Below are 20,323 nucleotides of genomic sequence, written 5' to 3' on the forward strand. Positions count from 1 at the left end.
TCAACACACTGAAGGTCTAGAGATTACAGAATTAGTCCAGATGTGCTTCGGAAACTACTACTAGTCTTCCAGGGAACGATCAAAGCATAGACAGTTTGAGACATTTCTCCCATGGAGAAAAGTCCGCATAGTGAATGTTGTATTCAATCCCGATGCAATTTCTGTGTTTCATCAACACTCTGAAGATCCACCGATTACAGAATGCCTCGAGTTGTGCCTTGGAAACTACTACTAGTCTTCCAGGGAACGATCAAAGCGTAGACAATATGAGACATTACTCCCATGGAGAAAAGTCCGCATGGTGAATGTTGTATTCCATCACGATGCTATTTCTGTGTCTAACCAACACTCTGAAAGTCCACAGATTATAGAATGCCTCCAGATGTGCTTTTGAAACTAGTACTGGTCCTCCAGGGAAATATTTAATCGTAGACAGCTTCAGACATTCCTCCCATGGAGAAACGTCCGCATGGTGCCTGTTGTATTCAATCCCGATTCAGTTTCGGTGTTTCATCAAAACTCTGAAGGTCCAACGATTACTGAATGCCTCCAGATGTACTTTGGATACTACTACTGGTTCTTCCAGGGAACGATCAAAACGTAGACAGTTTGAGATATTACTCCCATGGAGAAAAGTCCGCATGGCGCCTGTTGTACTCAATCCCGATGCAATTTCTGTGTTTCATCAACACACTGAAGTTCCACAGATTAATGAATGCCTCGACATGTGCTTCGGAATCTACGACATGTCTCCCAGGAATCGATCAAAGCGTAGACACTTTGAGACATTACTCCCATGGAGTAAAGTCCGCATGTTGCCTGTTGTATTCTATCCCGATGCAATTTCTATCTTTCATCAACACTCTGAAGGTCCACAGATTACAGAATGCCTCCAGATGTGCTTCGGAAACTACTACTGGTTTTCCAGGGAACGATCAAAGCGTAGAAAGTTTGAGACAATACTCCCATGGAGAAAAGTCGGCATGGTGCCTGTTGTATTCAATGCCGATGCAATTTCTGTGTTTCATCAACACTCTGAATGTCCTAAGATTACTGAATGCCTCCAGATGTGCTTCGGAAACTACTACTGGTTTTCCAGGGAACGATCAAAGCGTAGACAGTTTGAGACAATACTCCCATGGAGAAAAGTCCGCATGGTGCCTGTTGTATTTAATCCCGATGCAATTTCTGTGTTTCATCAACACTCTGAAGGTCCAAAGAATACTGAATGCCTCCAGATGTGCTTCGGTAACTACAACTAGTCTTCCAGGGAACGATGAAAGCGTAGACAGTTTGAGACATTACTCCCATGGAGAGAAGTAAGCATGGTGCCTGTTGTATTTAATCACAATGCAATTTCTATGTTTCACCAACACTCTGTAGGTCCACAGATTATAGAATGCCTCCAGATGTATTTCGGAAACTATTACTGATCCTACAGGGAAATATCTAAGCGTAGACAGAGATGAGACATTACTCCCATGAAGAAACGTGGGTATGGAGGCTTTTGTATTCAATCCCGATGCAATTTCTGTGTTTCATCAACACACTGAAGATCAACAGATTACAGAATGAGTCCAGATGTGCTTCGGAAACTACTACTGTTCTTCCAGGGAACGATCAAAGCATAGACAGATTGAGACATTACTCCCATGGAGATAAGTCCGCATGGCGAATGTTGTATTCCATCTCGATGCAATTTCTGTGTTTCACCAACACTCTGAAGATCCACAGATTATACAATGCCTCCAGATTTGCTTGGGAAACTACTACTGCTCTCCCAGGGAACGATCATTGCGTAGGCAATTTGAGACATGACTCCAATGGGGAAAAGTCGGCATGGTGCCTGTTGTATTAAATCCCGATTCAATTTCTGTGTTTCATCAACACTCTGAAGGTCCACAGATTACATAATGCCTACAGATGTGCTTTGGAAACTACTACTGGTCCTCCAGGGAATGATCAAAGCGTAGAGAGTTTGAGACATTACTCACATGTAGAAAAGTCCGCATTGGTGCATGTTCTATTCAATCTCGATGCAATTACTGTGTTTCATCAACACTCTGAAGGTCGGAAGATTACAGCATGCCCCAGATGTGCTTCGGAAACTACTACTGGTCTCCCAGGAATCAATCAAAGCGTAGACAGTTTGAGACATTACTCCCATGGGGAAAAGTCCGCATGATGAATGTTGTATTCAATACCGATGCAATTTCTGTGTTTCATCAACACACTGATGATCAACAGATTACAGAATGAGTCCAGATGTGCTTCGGAAACTACTACGAGTATTCCAGGGAACGATCAAAGCGTAGACAGTTTGAGACATTACTCCCATGGAGAAAAGTAAGCATGGTGCCTGTTGGTTTCTAACCCGATGCAATTTCTGTGTTTCATCAACACACTGATGATCAACAGATTACAGAATGAGTCCAGATGTGCTTTGGAAACTACTACTAGTCTTCCAGGGAACGATCAAAGCGTAGACAGTTTGAGACATTACTCCCATGGAGAAAAGTCCGCATGGTGCCTGTAGTATTCAATCTCGATGCAATTTCTGCGTTTCATCAACACTCTGAAGGTCCAAAGATAAGTGAATGCTTCCAGATGTGCTCCGGAAACTACAACTAGTCCTACCTGGAAATATCTAAGCGTATCCAGTTTGAGACATTACTCCCATGAAGAAACGTGCGTATGGTGGCTTTTTTATTCAATCCCTATGCAATTTCTGTGTTTCATCAACACACTGAAGGTCAACAGTTTACAGAATGAGTCCAGATGTGCTTCGGAAACTGCTACCGGTCTTCCAGGGAACGATCAAAACATAGACAGTTTGGGACATTACTCCCATGGAGAAAAGTACGCATGGCGCCTGTTGTATTCAATCCCGATGCAATTTCTGTGTTTCATCAACACTCTGAAGGTCCACAGATTAATGAATGAATCGACATGTGTTTCGGAATCTACGACTGGTCTCCCAGGAATCGATCAAAGCGTAGACAGTTTGAAACATTACTCCCATGGAGTATAGTCCGCATGGTGCCTGTTGTATTCTATCCCGATGCAATTTCTATCTTTCGTCAACACTCTGAAGGTCCACAGATTATAGAATGCCTCCAGATGTATTTCGGAAACTACTACTGATCCTACAGGGAAATATCTAAGCGTAGACAGAGTTGAGACATTACTCCCATGAAGAAACGTGGGTATGGAGGCTTTTGTATTCAATCCCGATGCAATTTCTGTGTTTCATCTACACACTGATGATCAACAGATTACAGAATGAGCCCAGATGTACTTCGGAAACTACTACTGGTCCTCCAGGGAACGATCCAAGCGGAGACAGTTTGAGACATTACTCCCATAGAGAAAAGTCCTCATGGATAATGTTGTATTCAATCCCGAAGCAATTTATTTGTTTCATCAACACTCTGAAGGTCGGAAGATTACAGCATACCTCCAGATGTGCTTCGTAAACTACTACTGGTCTCCCAGGAATCAATGAAAGTGTAGGCAATTTGAGACATTACTCCCATGGAGAAGAGTCCGCATGATGAATGTTGTATTCCATCCCGATGCAATTTCTGTGTTTCATCAACACTCTAAAGGTCCACAGATAATAGAATGCCTCCAGATTTGCTTGGGAAACTACTAGTGGTCTTCCAGGGAACGATCCAAGCGGAGACATTTTGAGACATTACTCCCATTGAGAAAAGTCCTCATGGGGAATGTATTATTCAATCCCGAAGCAATGTATTTTTTTCATCAACACTCTGAAGGTCCACAGATTACATAATGCCTACAGATGTTCTTAGGAAACTACTACTGGTCCTCCAGGGAATGATCAAAGCGTAGACAGTTTGAGACATTACTCCCATGGAGAAAAGTAAGCATGGTGCCTGTTGTATTCAAACCCGATGCAACTTCTGTGTTTCATCAACACTCTGAAGATCCACAGATTACATAATGCCTCCAGATGTGCTTCGGAAACTACTAATTGTCCTCCAGGAAATTATCAAAGCGTAGAAAGTTTGAGACATTACTCCCATGGAGAAAAGTCCGCATGGTGACTGTTGTATTCAATCTCGATGCAATTTCTTTGTTTCATAAACACTCTGAAGGTCCACAGATTACAGAATGCCTCCAGATGGGCCTCGGAAACCTCTACTGGTCTCCCAGGAATCGATCAGAGCGTAGTCAATTTGAGAGATTACTCCCATGCAAAAACGTTCGCATTGTGCCTGTTGTATTCAATCATGATGCAATTTATTTGTTTCATCAACACTCTGAATGTCCAAAGATTACTGAATGCCTCCAGATGTGCTTCGGAAACTATTACGAGTCTTCCAGGGAACGATCAAAGCGTAGACAGTTTAAAACATTACTCCCATGGAGAAATGTCCGCATGGTGACTGTTGTATTCAATCTCGATGCAATTTCTGTGTTTCATCATCACTCTGAAGATCCACAGATTGCAGAGTGCCTCCAGATGTGCTTCGGAAACTACTACTGGTCCTACAGGGAAATATCTAAGCGTAGACAGTTTGATAATTACTCCCATGAAGAAACGTGCGTATGGAGACGTTTGTATTCAATCCCGATGCAATTTCTTTGTTTCATCAACACACTGAAGGTCAACAGATTACAGAATGGGTCCAGATGTGCTTCGGAAACTACTACTGACTTCCAGGGAACGATCAAAGGGTAGACAATTTCAGTATTACTGCATGGAGAAAAGTCTGCATGGTGAATGTTGTATTCAAGGTCGATGCAATTTCTACGTTTCATCAACACTCTGAAGGTCCACAGATAATTGAATGCCCCCAGATTTGCTTGGGAAACTACTACTGGTCTTCCAGGGAACGATCAAAGCGAAGACAGTTCAAGACATTACTCCCATGGAGAAAAGTCCGCATGGTGAATGTTGTATTCCCTTACGATGCAATTTCTGTTTTCATCAACACTCTGAAGGTCCACAGATTACAGAATGCCTCCAGATCTGCTTCGGAAATTGCTACTAGTCTTCCAGGGAACAATCAAAGCGTAGACAGTTTGAGACATTACTCCCAGGGAGAAAAGTCCGCATGGTGAATGTTGTTTCCATCACGATGCAATTTTTGTGTTTCATCAACACTCTGAAGGTCGAAAGCTTACAGAATTCCTCCAGATGGGCTTCGGAAACCATGACTAGTCTCCCAGGAATCGATCAAAGCGTAGACAGTTTGAGACATTATTCCCATGGAGAAGATTCCGCATGGTGCCTGTTGTATTAAATCTCGATGTAATTTCAGTGTTTCATCAACACTCAGAAGGTCCAAAGGCTACTGAATGCCTCCAGATGTGCTTTGGAAACTACTACTGGTTCTTCCACGGAACGATCAAAGCGTAGACAATTTGAGACATTACTCCCATGGAGTAATGTCCGCATGGTGCCGGTAGTATTCAATGCCGATTCAATTTCTGTGTTTCATCAACACTCTGAAGGTCCAAAGATTACTGAATGCCTCCAGATGTGCTTCGGTAACTACCACTAGTCTTCCAGGGAACCATCAAAGCGTAGACGGTTTGAGACATTAATCCCATGAAGAAACGTGGGTATGGAGGCTTTTGTATTCAATCCCGATGCAATTACTGTGTTTCATCAACACACTGAAGATCAACAGATTGCAGAATGAGTCCAGATGTGCTTCGGAAACTACTACTGGTCTTCCAGGGTGCGATCAAAGCATAGACAGTTTGAGATATTACTCCCATGGAGAGAAGTCCGCATGGTGAATGTTATATTCCATCTCGATGCAATTTCTGTGTTTCACCAACACTCTGAAGGTCCACAGATTATAGAAAGCCTCAAGATTTGCTTTCCGAAACTACTACTGGTCTTCCAGGGAACGATCATTGCGTAGGCAATTTGAGACATGACTCCCATCCAGAAAAGTACGCATGGTGCCTGTTGTTTTCAATTGCGATGAAATTTCTATCTTCCATCAACACTCTGAAGGTCCACAAATTACACAATGTCTCCATATGTGCTTCGGAAACTAATACTGGTCTTCATGAGGACCATCAAAGCGGAGACAATTTGAGTCATTACTCCCATGGAGAAAAGTCCGCATGGTACCTGTTGTATTCAATCGCGATGCAATTTTTGTGTTTCAACAACATTCTGAAGGTCCGCAGATCACAGAATGCCTCCAGATGTCCTTCAGAAACAACTGCTGGTCCTAGAGGGAAATATCTAAGCGTAGACAGTTTGAGACATTACTCCCGTAAAGAAACGTGGGTGTGGAGGCTTTTGTATTCAATCCCCATGCATTTTCTGGGTTTCATCAACACACTGAATATCAACAGATTACAGAATGCCTCCAGATGTACTTCGGAAACTACTACTAGTCTTCCAGGGAACGATCAAAGCGTAGACAGTTTAAGACATTACTCCCATGGAGAAAAGTCCGCATGGTTCTGTTGTATTGAATCTCGATGCAATTTCTGTGTTTCATCAACACTCTGAAGGTCCACAGATTACATAATTCATCCAGATGCGATTCCGAAACTACTGCTGGTCAGCCAGGGAACGTTCAGAACGTAGACATTTTGAGACATTACTCCCATGGGAAAAGTCCACATGGTGCCTGTTGTATTCAAACCTGATGCAATTTCTGTGTTTCATCAACACTCTGAAGAACCAAAGATTACAGAATGCCTCCAGATGGGATTAGGAAACCACTACTGGTCTCCCAGGAATCGATCAAAGCATAGACACTTTGATACATTACTCCCCTGGGGAAAACTCCGCATGGTGCCAGTTTTATTCAATCTCGATGCCATCTCTGTGTTTCATCAACACCCTGAAGGTCCACAGATTACAGAGTGCCTCCAGATGTGCTTCGGAAACCACTATTGGTCTGCCAGTGAACGATCAAAGCGTAGACTGTTTGAAACATTACTCCAATGGAGAAAAGTCCGCATGGTGCCTGTTGAATTCAATCCCGATGCAATTTCTTGTTTCATCAACACTCTGAAGGTCCACAAATTACAGAATGCCTCCAAATGTGCTTCGGAATCTACTACTGGTCTCCCAGGAACATATCAAAGTGTAGATAGTTTGAGACATTACTCCCATGGAGAAAAGTCCGCATTGTGCATGTAGTATTCAATCCCGATGCAATTTTTGTGTTTCATCAACACTCTGAAGGTCAACAGATTACAGAATGCCTCCAGATGTGCTTCGGAACCTACTACTGGTCTTCCAGGGATCGATCAAAGCGTAGAAAGTTTGAGACATTACTCCCATGGGGAAAAGTCTGCATGAATTCTCGGTTCCACAAAACCAATTACAGCAAAATAAGCATCTCCGGTTTAAAGATTATGAGACTAGCCGACAGGGATTTTCCAAGCTCTTTATAGCTCCTAGGTCTCCGTGAGACACCCTATTGTAGTGCAGAAATGAAGCAGTTGCTGAAGTGAAGCACATCCTGTTCATCAAAGAGAACTACTGACGGATGTGTTATGGAAAAATGTTCTTCTCCCCGTGTCCAGTGAAACTCTGTTGCGATCATGAGTAGCTGCCATCTACGATCACTGTTTGTAGGTAATGTCTAGTAAAGTCATCAGAAGATCGAAATCAGTTGCAAAACAATTTAGTAAAGATATCTGTATGGTTCGAAAGTTGGCAGTTGGCAATTAGCGCAAAGCTATGAAAAGTGTGGGGTTATCCGCAAGAGTGCTACTAGGAATCCGTTAAACATCGGCTACACGATAAATCAAATCTAAAAGCCGTAATTTTAAATTAATACCTAAGAATTACAGTTACGAACTACTTAAGTGGAGAGAAGAGAGAGAAAATGATGCGGGGAAGAGAAACCAAAGACTGCGTTTATTTGGCGGAACAGTTGAAATATGTAACAGATCTACTGATGAGTCTAGCTACACTGTGCTTGTCCGTCTCCTTTCGAAGTACTGCTGCGCGGTGTGGAATTGATACCAGATGGAATTAACGGAGTACATCGAGAAACTTCAATGAAGCGCTGCTCGTTTTGTATTAATATGGAATAGGGGAGAGAGTGTCACTGCATGATACACAGTTAGGGGAGGACGTCATCAAAACGAAGGCGTTTTTCGTTGCGGCGGAATCTTCTCACGGAATTTCAGTCATTAACTTTCTTCTCCGAACGTGAAAATATTTTGTTAACGCTGACCTACATAGGGAGAAAAGATCATCATAGTAAAATAAGGGAAATAAGAGCTCGCACTGACAGATATACGTGTTAGTTATTCCACCACGCTGTTCGAGATTGGAATAATAGAGAATTATTGTGAAGGTGGTTCGATAAACCCTCTGCCAAGCACTTAAGTGTGATTTGCAGTCTACCCATGTACATATAGATGTAGATAGTGGACGCTCATATCATTAAAAGTACCCCGTAACTCAACAGGAGGAAACGCATAAATCACTGCATGAAGGATTATAATTAGTGTGTTTATGATATGTTGAAATGTCTGTGTAGAGTCGCTTGATAAGACTGTTGCCCTGTTTGATTCTGTTTGTCTGCAGTTGGTTCTACTAACTGTCCCAGAAGGACTGAGAAGTTTCAGTGATAATCTGACGTTAAGTGCAAGCAACTCGTTCTGCGCATCAGTATGTCAGTACCTTAAGTGATCCATTTATATTCCATGTGTAATCGAGACCCATATTTATAAAGTTCGTCCATTAGCCTATCTTGTGTGACCAGGTCTTTTTATGTGTCTTTTCAGGTTTGTCTTGCATTTGGTACTTGAGCTGCTTTTCGTCTGCTAGAAGCACAGGATAACCAGTTTTGTACCTCTTACGTGGGCAAAGAGGTCTATCGGTGCTGTTCGACACCTTCGTGGTTGTCAAGTTGGTATTGTCCGTTTCCCGTGTGGGCTTTCCATGCGCTCCGAGCCGAGCGGTGGCTGTCGGTGGATGTATGGCTCTGAGCGCTATGGGACGTAACTTCTGAGGTCATCAGTCCCCAAGAACTTAGAATTACTTAAACCTAACTAACCTAAGGACATCACACACATCCATGCCCGAGGCAGGATTCGAACCTGCAACCGTAGCAGTCGCGCGGTTCCGGACTGAACTCGGTGGATGTAGCTGTGCTCTTAAGTGAGCCCTCTCCTGCCAGTGATGAGATAGGTCGTAGCTTCAAACGCGGTCTTCATGCGTGGAGCCGTTCGGAAAAGCTCTTGGCCTGAATGAAGTGTTTCGATTACTTCTTGCTTTATATTGCTCTTAATAGGATGCTTGAGTCTATGATTTTGTCAGTGTCCGGAGTTTGCTTTGTTCCTTTCTACTATTGTTGTGTCAATGCGCTCTACGGGATATGGTTAGCCTGAGTTAATGTGCTTTAAAGCTTTGTGAATATGACAGAACTTGTGTTATCGTGTATGTGCGATATTTCTTTTTATGTATTGTAGTTTATCGCATGTTCTATTTTCTGCTGTGATCTCGAGTTGTCTTTATTCTGTGAGCGTTGCGCTCTATTACTGAATCTCAATAGTTGGTCCGTGTTATTTTAACTGATAAGTGATGGGTGAATATTTGCGTTACTGCATTTCCGTGTTTTGTGGGAACGTGTAGCAGCTGCCTTTGTTTAATGGGGGCCATATGTTTCTCGAATCATTGGGGCCTTCCGCCTTGATGGTTTTATTATGAATTCGGTGTGATTCATGATCTATTCGTTGTTACAGTGGTGTACTCTCATTGATTTATACATTTAGCGATTTTCACTCACATCTGTTTGAAACAGTTGGATGTGCAACTCAGGTGACTTCTTTTCATGATGCTTGCGTGAATTCTCAGGTGGTGTATTTGCTGTAACAAGATGTTTCAATTGGTGTAAACCCCTTTGATGTTAGTGCATGCACGCAATGCAGGTAATGTTCCTCTGAATTTCGTCGTTTTCGTGTGAAGCTTGATTGGATAACTGAAGTCATATGTTTCTGTTCCCTTTCCTCTCTTTTCCCTCACGTATGCATAGTTAAATTGCGCTATGTAATTTCTTCTTGCCAGATCAGATTAGTTTATTTCGTGTTCAGGCACAACTTAAGTATATCTTCAGAATGTCCACCCATAATTCTTTGTGGCTATTTTTGAATAAATGTGTTTCATGAAAACTCAAATCGTGTGTCCTCTAACTACTTCAGAACGCACCAAATAGCTGCCAGACTTGCAACTCGACGCTCTTAACTGCTTCTTTCTTTGAAATATTAGCCTGATTTTTATATGCTGCACAAAAAGACAGTGATAACGAAGTACCCAGAGAGAGGAATGAGTAGAACTAATGTGCCAAATTCACAATCCGTTGATTAATTATACAGGTTCATTTAACGATGTTATGTACTATGGTTAGATTTAGTATTGCATTAACTGCATGCAATTTTTTTTTCCGCTATTCTCAAACAACCTCTGTGCCGGTTGGTGAACTCACGAAGGGACTGAAGAGAAATTTAATGAGCCGAGGAAAGTGAATGAAAAGCTATTTGATGACTTAGAAGCTGCGAATCTTAAGCTCGAACGGAACGTGGAAAGTAAAGCGAATGACTTTAGAAGATGCTACGGGATGAAATAGCGATCGAGTTAGCGAAAACGTCGAGGGTCGTCGAGAAGCGTCTGTGAAGCTGAAATCGAGCAGTTGCCGCTAAACAGAGTGCTCGAAGAACAGGAGAGCAGGGTTATGGCGACGTTCGTGGCTGTCCCAAAGTGAACGCGTAGAGCTACTGTCCCCAGCTGAGAGAGCGGCTGCCGGGCGTTTGGAAGCCACGAAGGGTCAGGCAGAGCAGAGAATCAGCGCGATACGTACTCCGTCTTTTGCTGCGCCCGAGTTCCTGTTCCAAAGAGATGCCGAGAGCCGGGAGTTAACGTCGCAGAGACAGCGAGCACCAGTTCGGCCGCAGGCGGTGGCGATAAAGCAACAGACTGCCGGCTACTGTGAGCAACACCCAGGTTTGGTCCAGAGGGGACGATACGTAGCTCGTGACTTGAAGAAACGTGTGGCTCACCTCAAAGTAGGTTGTCCCGAAATTGAAGTAGACACTTCCTGCGAATTAGTATGCACAGAGGACATTCTTGGCAACCGGAATCATATAATAACTGGATCCTTTTACCGACCTCCCAATTCAGATGATACAGTAGCTGAAAGGTTCAAAGACGAGTTGAGTTTAATTTCAAACGCGTACCCGACTCATACAAATATAGTTCGTGGTGCCTTTAATCTATCCTCGATATGTTAGTGAAAATACATGTTTAATTCCGGAGGTACGCATAAAACATCATCTGAAATTTTGCTAAACGCTTTCTCCGACAACTATTTCGAGCATTTACTTCATGAATAGTAAAAGGTTGTGAAAACCGCGCTTTACCTGTTAACTCGGAATAATCCTGAACTAGTAACGAGGATTAAAACGGATACTGGTATTATTGAACGTACCCAGACCCCCAAGTCCTCCACAAATAAACGAAATATATACCTGTTCAAAAAAGCACATAAAAATTCACATAACATCTTCCTCCACTCCTTCCACATTAATAATTTCACTGCAGACCAGATGTGACTTGAATGCAAAGAAATAGTATCGGCGGCAATTCAGAGATTTACACCAAATAAATTAACAAACGACGCAGTTCATCCTCATTGGTACGCAAAACGCGTCAAAACACTGTTGCAGAAACAACGAAACATACCAAATTTAAACGGAAACAAAATCTCCAACATTGGCGATCTTTTAAAGAGACTGGAAATTTAGCGCTGACTTCAATGCGACATGCTTATAATAGTTTTCACAACGAAACTTTATCTCCAAACCTGGCAGAAAATTCAGACAGATTCTGTTCGTATGTGAAGTATGCTAGCGGCAAGACACAATCAATGCCTTCTCTGCGCGATAGCAATGGAGATACTATCGAAGACAGTGCTGCCAAAACAGAGCTACTAAACACAGTTATCCGAAATGCCTTCACAAAGGAACACGAAGTAAATATTCAAGAATTCGAAACAAGATCAGGTGCCAACATGAGTAACGTCGAAGTAGATATCCTTGGAGTAGTGAAGCAACTTGAATTACTTAATAAATGCATGTCTTCTGGCCCAGAGTGTATACCAATTAGGTTCCTATCAGAGTTTGGAGGTGCAAGCCATCGAGTAAAACAGAAGTGATTCCTGGCGTTCTTCAGGGTCCTTTGCTGTTCCTCATCTCTATAAACGATTTTGGAGACAATCTGAGCATCCGTCTTTGATTGTTTGCAGATGACCCTGTCGTTTATCGGCTAATAAAGTCATCAGAAGATCAAAACAAATTGCAAAGCCATTTAGAAAAGGTATCTGGATGGTGCGAAAATTGGCAATTGACCCTAAATAACGGAAAGTGTGAGGTCATCCACATGAGTGCTAAACGTAATCCGTTAAACTTCGATTACACGATAAATCAGAAAAATCTAAAGGTCGTAAATACCTAGGAATTATTATTACGAACAACTTAAATTGTAAGTCACACAAAGAGTATGTTCTGGGGAAGGCTAACCCAAGACTGCATTTTACTGGCAGGAGACTTTGGAAGTGTAATACATCTGCTAAGGAGACTGCCTGCACTATGCTTGTCCGTTATCTTTTAGAATACTGCTGTGCGGTGTGGGATCCTTACCACATAGGACTGACGGGGTGCATCGAAAAAGTGTATTATCACGATATAGGGGAGAGAGTGTGACTGAAATGTTGGAGGCTTTGGGATGGAGATCATTAAAACAAAGGCGTTTTTCGTTGCAGAGAAAGCTTCCTACGAAATTTCAATCACCAACGTTCTCCTCCGAATGCTAAAATATTCTGCTGACGGAGACCAACATAGGGAGAAACGATCAGCATAATAAAATAAGGGAAACCAGACCTCGCATTGAAAGATATATATGTTCGTTTCTTCTGCGCTCTATACGAGATTGGAATAATAGGGAATTGTGAAGGTTGTTCGATGAAATGGCTCAAATGGCTCTGAGCACTATGGGACTCAACTTCTGAGGTCATCAGTCCCCTAGAACTTAGAACTACTTAAACCTAACTAACCTAAGGACATCGCACACATCCATCCCTGAGGCAGGATTCGAACCTGCAACCGTAACGGTCGAGCGGGGTTCGATGAACCCTCTGCCAGCCACTTAAATATAATTTGCAGAGTATCCATGTAAATGTAGATGTATAGGGGCTGATGGAGTTGGAGCCTCAGGGAATAAAGTGCAAAGAGGGACTCGGAACGCGAGGATAAGTGCGATTACAGGGAAAGCAATGTTGCGGGAGGCTTTCGCGGCGGAGGACAGACCTTCGCGAGAGAAAGGCAAAGTTTCTGTTTTAAGCATTTCCTTTCACTACATGAGTTTGAGTTGTTCCTGAATTCGGTTAACTGAATTCACCCTATGCCTGGTCGGAACTGTTCGAATTTGTGCTTTCCCCAGTGTGGCCCAGCACACGCAACTGGATTCGTCCGTTGTTTCTTAGCAGGGGAACCTGCCATGCCAATGAGGACCAGATCGCGGCGTTGTGCGACAGTAAGGGAATTTCGGCAGGCTATCCTTTCAGCGCCGGGCGGAGTAGCCATGAGGTTTGAGGCGCATTGCACGGATTGAGAGTCCTTCCTGCCGGAGGTTCGAGTCCAGTCTCTTGCATGGGTTGTGTGTTGTTCTTAGTTGGGGTTAGTGTAAGTGATGATCTCTGCAATTTGGTACTTTAGGAATTCACTCACACACATTCCTTTCAGCCTACTGGTCGGAGGCTGCACGAGCCCACACAACATTATCGTAATACTCTTCTTTAAATATTCTGGATTTACGAGCGCCGCCCGTTTGCTCGAACACATGGTACAGGCTAATCAATTTTTGTTTTATACGTTCGGAGAAACAGAGCTGATCAGTATTTGCCTGACTATAATGCCAACCCACATGTGTCACATCATCTCAGCTGCCAAATGCAGCCGGCCGGTGTGGCCATGAGGTTCTAGGCGCTTCAGTGTGATGTCATTTTGTTAGTTAGGTTGAAGTAGTTCTAAGTTATAGGGGACTGATATCTCATCGTTTTGCAAAATGAAAGGATGATTTGGAAGCATTTAAAGCGGTGCAATAAGAGTTCGAGTACGATTTGGGGGAGTATGTGTCTAAGTATACGATCTAGTCACGCGGTGCGCAAACGCACGATTCCAGTTGCGGGCGCAGTCAAAAACCTAGACCAGAGTGACTGACCGTACGCGGCCACCCTAGTTCCTTTGGGAACAACTGGGGAATAGAAAAACGTAGGGTAAATCAGTACAGGAATGAAGGGGCACACGTACGCGGTCACGAGAACCCTGGAAGCAGTGGGATCAAAAACCATTTTTATGCGTTTCTGTCTGTAAAATATCTGGGAGTGTGCGTGCGGAACGATTTGAAGTGGAATGATCATATAAAATTAATTGTTGGTAAGGCGGGCACCAGGTTGAGATTCATTGCGGGAGTCCCTAGAAAATGTAGTCCATCAACAAAGGAGGTGGCTTACAAAACACTCGTTCGACCTATACTTGAGTATTGCTCATCAGTGTGGGATCCGTACCAGATTGGGTTGACAGAGGAGATAGAGAAGATCCGAAGAAGAGCGGCGCGTTTCGTCACAGGGTTATTAAGCGTGATAGCGTTACGGAGATGTTTAGCAAACTCAAGTGGCAGACTCTGCAAGAGAGGCGCTGTGCATCACGGTGTAGCTTGCTGTCCAGGTTTTGAGAGGGTGCGTTTCTGGATGAGGTATCGAATATATTGCTTCGCCCCGCTTATACCTCACGAGGAGATCACGAATGTAAAATTAGATTCGAGCGCGCACGGAGGCTTTCCGGCAGTCTTTCTTCCCGCGAACCGTACGCGACTGGAACAGAAAAGGGAGGTAATGAGAGTGGCACGTAAAGTGCCCTCCGCCACACACCGTTGGGTGGCTTGCGCAGTATAAATGTAGATGTAGTAGCGACAACAACGGGCGGTCGTAGTGAGACCGATTACGGGGCTGGGATCAGCTGAGTGGTGATAGCAATAACGGGTGGCGGTGATTTGGGAACAACTGGGGAATAGAAAAAGATAGGGCAAATCAGTACAGGAATGAAGAGACACGCGAACGCAATCACAAAACCCTGGAAGCAGTGGGATCAGAAACACTTTAATGCCTTTCTGTCTGTTTTAATTATTGGGGAGCTGACGTTTGGTTTTAAACTTTGTTTTCTGCGTTTAATTTGATTGGGAAACCATTGAGATTGAACTTAACATATACATGGATGGACATGAGAAATGAAAGGTGTAAGTAGGCTGTTTAGTTTTTTATGTTGGTAACGCCACATAGCGCTCTGTATGAAAATCACTGATTATGCTGTGTGCAGTCTGTGGCTGGTTGGCATTGTTGAAATATTCGCTATTGTAGTGTTGGGCAGTTGGATGTGAACAGCGCTTAGCGTAGCGCAGTTGGAGGTGAGCCGCCAGCAGTGTTGGATGTGGGGAGAGAGATGACAGAGTTTTGAGAGCGGATGATCTGGACGTGTGTCCATCAGAGTAAATTTGTAGGACTTGATTTCTAGTTAGTGCCTTCAATAGTTAGAATCGTTTATGTAGCTGGCAGTACTGGCGCTCGCTATATTGCAGTAGTTCGAGTAAGGAAGATTTTTATGAGGTTAGTGATTCATGAAAGGTATAGGTTATTGTTAGTCGGGGCCATTCTTTTGTGGGGATTATATAAGTCAGATTGCGTTGCGCTAAAATATTGTGAGTCCGTTTAGTGATGATCAGAGTAAGTAAAGAGAAATGTCTGAGTACGTTGAGTTTTGCTCAACTGTTTGAAAATCAAATAACGTAAAGGAGATTATCAGCACAATCATTCATAAATTTTTCTAAAGGGAGTTTTCAAAGGTTGCAATCAATTTTTTATCTGTGATTATTACTTTAGGTATGAAATATTCTATTGCAGATTAATAAAAACGAATTTCTTTGAATGTTCCCAAAATAATGATTCAAGTTTAATTTTTATTCAAGGACTACTGCTGTTTGTACAAGAATGAAAATATTATTTTCCATCGAACTTAGCAAAGATTTTCACGTTGCACTGGATTTTTGTTTACTGGATATAGCCCGACTAGCTTTGAAGCATAAGACTATCTTTACTTTATGAATTCTTTTTTATATTTGTAAGCTCTCCTGAAGAATTATCCACTTTCAAATACACTTCACGATATGTTCCTAATTTTGAATGAAAATTTAAAAGAGCTGCAGCTTGTATCCACCTGTGAATGCACAAGATAAAATCTACTATCTCTTTGTATTCTGCGTATGGAATGCTGTGAAAAGAAACACTTTTTTATTTTCGTTCACCTCTACCTGTACCCTTTTTAGGATGTGGTCGTTATTGCGATGGTATATTTTAATCTGCCGCTGTTCCAGAATGCTCGCTCACGGCGCAGCTCCGTACTGCCAGCGATATCCAATAAAATGCTGGAAATTCTAAAATAAAATGGGTAATGTCCGGTGCGAACTTTGCAGTAATTGTGACAAACAGATTTTACTAGATAAATATATTTTAACAGAAACAATTAAAATCTTTACACACCGTTTACAATCCCAGCTACAAATGGCGTCGATCATCGACTTATGACAAATGAAGACTACGTAATAGCCTAATGCAACGTTGCGGGTTCCTCTCCCATTTAGTCTGTGCAGAAGGCAAGCGATTCTACTACAATATATTGCCACTTTATATCTTACCTAATTTTTGTACAGTCTTTGTCGTTTTTGATAACATATCCTTTCTTCTGTAGCGGTTTTCACATCCTCCGCCACAGATAGTATTTAACAGTCTTTGAATAATCATTTATAATAGCAAAATTCATAATTATCTTTTAAATGTCCTTTTGAAATACAATTAACAGAAATACATATAAATTATTTGTTGCAATGAACATTATACATCGAAATGTTCTTTTAACTTTCACTTTGGATGCATGCTGCCAGAGAACGTTACACCACGAAAGCAGAGACTGCTCATGAGGGGACCGTGAGCAGAATAGGAATGCCTTGGCGGGACCACCACAGTTGGAGAAAATCGAACCCGCTGATCCACAACATAATCCACTTAACGACAATGAGTGGCTGGAACTCTCGCGGCAGAATGGTGCGGAACAGGACGGATCTCTGAGCAAGGTAAGTGCGAATGTTCTACACGTGGAAAAATCCAGCACACGGGACGATTTGTTACAGGAGGCTGCAGGCAGTAAGGTTTCAGCTTTTATGCCAGATATCACCACCTCTATTAGAGTATCAGTACCCAGAACGCACTTGAGCTGCATCTGCCTGTGTTCGATTACAGGTGAGGCAGCGTTTCGTAATTATGTGTGGATACAGAGGCAGCGTGCAATATTTCTGCAAGGGACTTCTATCGACTTTTTGAGTACACGCCACACGGAGATGATGCTCTGTACTGGGTGAAACGAGGTCCGACACGATGCTACGACGTGCTCCGTGACTTTTGCCACTTCAGTGTATAAATGTACCGGATGTCTCTCTTAAAAGTCTTCAGGCACATTTCTTCTGGCTTTTCAGTAGATATTTTAAATGTGTAGATGCAGTCAGTCCAAACGTGTACTGGTCATCACGTCGAAGGAAAGCTTCGGTTTGTTTCCGTTACACGCGAAATGCTTTTTGAAGCGGAATTTTACATTCTCATTCGATAGAGCGGCCCGAGATGAGTCCAGCTTGGTATTCGTTTTAGCGATACGTATTAGCAGGAAAACTGGAAAACGGAGAGCGGCGGTAGCAATCAATTTGGGCCAGGGCCTTGTTGTCGCTGTTAGAGTATCGGTTATTCTTAGAGTTTTCCCGCTCCTGTTAATACAAATGGATGAAGCGAAAAACGTTGTAGACTAGTTTGTGGCCAGTCCATCCGAATGGATACGTGAAATTCCGCTTTGAAAATAAATTAATTTTTTTTTTACCGGGAACAAACCGACGCTTTGCGGCGACAGTGGCACATCATGACAGGCGTAATGAACAGTATTAATTTCGACTGACTCCACCTACACATTCCAAACACGAAATTGAAAATATCTGTCGGAACACCAGAGCAAATGCGCCTGAAGACTCTTGGGTGGAATACCTACACCGAATATTGGAGAAATAGTGGCAAATATTTTGATAGGTGATACCAACCACAAGAACAAGAAAAAAAATACCTTGAACGTGGGTCTGGAAATGCATACTTTGTGAGATCTCTACACTTGTCCATAGTGGCTGAAGACGTTCGGGTGTGAATATGTCCGCCTGACACGCAAGGTAGATATTAAATAAACAAATGATGTATGGCCACAGGTGCTGCCCCTATGATCCGTGAACCGAGCGATGTGACGCAGTGGCTTGCACACTGGACTCGCATTCGGGAGGACGACGGTTCAATCCCGCGTCCGTCCATCCTGATTTAGGTTTTCCGTGGTTTCCCTAAATCACTCCAGGCAAATGCCGGGATGGTTCCTTTGAAAGGGCACGGCCGATTTTCTTCCCCGTCCTTCCCTAATCCGATGAGACCGATGACCTCACTGTCAGCTCTCCTTCCCCAAACAACCGAACCCCAACCCATGATCCGTCAATAGCGTTCACTACTGTACGTGACTTTCCGTATTGACGTACTCCAGTGTACACAAGTCTGAGCACTGGGTAATCTACAGGCAGTTGTGTTGCATGTACTATAGTTTTAGCGTTGTTAGTGTGTGTTATTTTGTAGTAAATTGCTTTTAACAATTAGTATGTATCGCATTTATTTATTCAGAGTATGGCATTTAAGTACATTTCAGAATTGCATCACGTTATTCTACATTACATGTATTCACAGACAAACATCTAGTCCCTGTAAGTCATATCGCAATGTTTACTGTCACTGTGATATTTGTAATGCACTGTGCACGAATGGTAAATTTTCCATTTCTCTTCTGCTTGTTAACAATGGAAGCGTACTACTCCTAAAGTGACATGGCGGATATAATTATCTGCTATGGGTTAGCAGTTGGAAATAGCCCGTAAGCACGTTCCCACTACGCAGAAAAATACCCACGTTGCAGAGTACCATGCGATAAGTTGTTGACCCAAAGTTTTCGGCTTCTTAAGGACACGGATTTTCTAGCTTCCAAAAGACGAATAGTGGACGGAATGAGTCAGTTCACACACCTCAGATGCAGGAGGACATACCAGATTTTCTGGACGAAAGACGTGCAACAGCAGTGTGGGTATTTGGCGATAGACACCAACAGAAGGCATAAGTCATCCTGTTGTCCGGCTGGTACTGCTTGAGCTATTGCTGTATCCGTAACACCTTCAACACATCCAGGCACTAATGCCAGAGGACCACGATAGCCTATCATAGTTGTGTCATTGGCCCATACAGAAGCGTGCTGCAGGTCCACTGTTTTCGACGAAGAATTTATTTCTCTGATCCTGTGCGGTTCACAAAGGGTCGTGCTGTGAACTTCCATACTCAGCACGTGTGGGCTTATGAAAACCCCTATGCTGCTGTACAAAGAGTACATCAACCTCATTTCTCCGTCAACTAATGGATAGACATTCTTGGTGATAAGTTACTAGGGCCATATATCCTACTCCAAACATTTAATGGAGCTCATTATCGTCAACTTCTTGTTAACATTTTGCTTACCTTGTCTGAGGAGGTACCACATCAGTAAAGACTACCGATGTGGTTTATGCATTATGTCACATTTCATCTGCAATGTGTGTGAATATCGGATGCTGACGCTTCATGTCTTTTGGAATGGTTGGGGCGGAGGGGGCACACCTTGGTCCCCTGTTCCCTCGACTTCAGTCCTCTGTAGTTTTGGTTATGGGAACAGTTCAAGGCGTTAGTCTTGCAGTACCACATGTATGTGAAATTAGAAATCGTTACCAGAGTCGGAGACTATTTAGACTCTGACAAATCCCTTTAGATACAGTTTTGATATACATAATACAATGGAAATATGCTACTTGAAATTTGGCCCTTACATGAGGTCCTAGGGTGAACAATTTGTATAAAATTACTTAATAGCTGTATTTTAAAAACAATTAATAATGCAAATCAAATGAAAGGAACACTAAATTCTTTAAATGAAATTCAAGTAAAAAATGAACTGGTGATTTATTGCAAAAAGTCTTCTTCGTACACAAGAAAACCAATAGACTAACTGTCTATCATGTTAGACTAATACTGACAATCAGCAAAAGCATAATGTCCAGGGAAGGATAATGTGTTCATGCTGCACATTCCCTCCACGATGTTGAGGCGGA

The sequence above is a fragment of the Schistocerca gregaria genome, unplaced genomic scaffold (genome assembly GCF_023897955.1).
Source record: "Schistocerca gregaria isolate iqSchGreg1 unplaced genomic scaffold, iqSchGreg1.2 ptg000393l, whole genome shotgun sequence".
NCBI classification, from domain to species: Eukaryota; Metazoa; Arthropoda; class Insecta; order Orthoptera; family Acrididae; genus Schistocerca; species Schistocerca gregaria.